Here is a 2,232-nt window from a genome sequence, read left to right on the forward strand (position 1 = left end):
TACGGAAAAACATACGAGTCCAGGTTAACTTTAAATCGATGTAGTTCACAAAATTGCAAGAATTACAGTTAAGGAAGGACTTACTCTTAGTTTTGAACATCAATTCCTTCTCGCTAGTCCGATTTTTATCTCCTGAGAGATACCATTCTTTTTCTTTCCTTTCTGGAACACTATAAAATATTAATGATAGAAAACGGAAACTTTATTTGTCATTGAATACAGTTGTAAATTTCTCTACGCATGGGTAATTGACATCTGGCTACTTGAAATTGAGTCACATACTTGTATATTGTATTTACTAATGAATCAACTAAAAAAATTATATATATATATATCATATACAAGGTGTTACAAATGAACCCACTGGGAACTCGGAAAAATCCGACCCCCAGTTGGGATTCGAACCCACGACCCTCCGTGATCTTGTATGGATGCTCTAACCACTGAGCTACTGGAGACTATGGTGAGCAAGGGTTAAATGTGGGTATTTGACTCGAGCTGCATCACGCAGCCACAGAGTCAAATAGCGACTGACAGCATAGCTCATAACTGCATCGCGCAGTCACATTGAGAGCATCATTGAAATACAGTTTGGTGTATTTCTGTGAACGATGCGGCCAACCAACCACCAAAGTGAGCGAATGTGAGACAATGATTAACATATATCAAATACAAGGAGTTACAAATGAATTAAAAAAAAAAAATTTCATTAAGTCTGGGCTATCCCAAATCTTATTTATACGACTAAAGATAAAATATGTCGCGCTAATAGCTAGATTTATCATTTTTTCGATTATATAGTGTTGTTGCTTTTTGTCAATGCCATTGTGATTCATCATTTCTAAGAACGTAGAGCATTCGTTGAAGAAAACACTAAGGGAGCTCATGGAAAGGTCTACAAATTTAACACATCTGAAATTACTTCCCACGTCTTTGACCAAGTTCATGTATTTTCCATTTTTGCGCACTTCATTGTTTTTAAGGTTAGACTCGAAACCATCTGTTAGTTCTAGATTAAATAGGCACTTAGACTGTATCAGGAAAAGACGATCTGGACGATAATTGTCACCAGTTATAACTGAAGGACTCGAAAAACCATTGACATTAGCATAGAGTAAGAAACGATCATTAATTGCTGGTTGAAGTGAGTTGGCAATGAAGTTGAGAATTGAGTCGTGTCTCCAGGTGAAGCGATTAAGGTAACGTTGACAACCAGCGACAATATGATATGTCTGCATGCTTGCTTGAGAGATATAATGGGCCAGTCTTAACCCATTGATGCCAGTACTGATACTAATCACGCTCGTTATTTCATCGGCTCAGGGTAAATTTTGCGGTAGCTAAACGACATGGTTTTTAAAGTACCATTTGAAAAAACAACAAAGTCAACAACAAAGAGCGGTAGCAGTCTGGTCAGTCGATAAGCTAACAGCGGTCAGCAGTGCTTGGCACAGGCGCATGCTCATCCAATCGCTCAGTCACATGGCATTTTCATCGGATATAGGGCCATCCACTTTGTGCCATGCTTGTTCAGTTGGGCTTTTGCTCCCCCCTCCCCCTCCCTACTTCCACAGTACATTTACATTTACATTTTATTCTCTCACAGAACAGTGTTGCCTGTCGTGTACACCTTATTCCAAAATGGCAACGATTTCAGTATTCTTTTGTTTGCTTGCAAATTAGCCCTTGTTGCCCCGTTCAAGGTTAAATAATCTTTAGAATTTTCAACTTAAGAGCGAGGCAACAAGGGCTATATTGCATGCAAACCAAATAATACTAAAATGGTGGCCATTTTGGAATAAGGTGTACTGCTGTGATTGCTGCAGGCCATTTGAATGTTACTCGGTTGAGGGTTGGATGGCTGATTGGCCTCCAAGTGGAAGTCCCTGGACATATCCCAGGCACCAAACGTCCATTAAGCGTTGCAGTTGTGAACTACCGAAATTCAACTACCCATGAATCTGTGCTTGAGTTTACAAATACTATGTACTAAATATTGAAAATTGTGTTCATAAATGTAACAAACTAATGATGATCTGCAACAAAAATATGGGCACTAATCTACTTTTTTCCCATCCCATGTATCTGAAAGACCATGCACTCCAAATAACTTAACATAACATGCAATGATTTTCTCAATGCTCCGTTCGCTCTCCACTTATTTTGGGTGAATATCTTTTTCTAAAAAATCCCTCTAATGATTTCTACATCTTAATGTTATATCGCGAAAGA

This window comes from Montipora capricornis, chromosome 10 (assembly GCF_036669925.1).
Source record: "Montipora capricornis isolate CH-2021 chromosome 10, ASM3666992v2, whole genome shotgun sequence".
NCBI classification, from domain to species: domain Eukaryota; kingdom Metazoa; phylum Cnidaria; class Anthozoa; order Scleractinia; family Acroporidae; genus Montipora; species Montipora capricornis.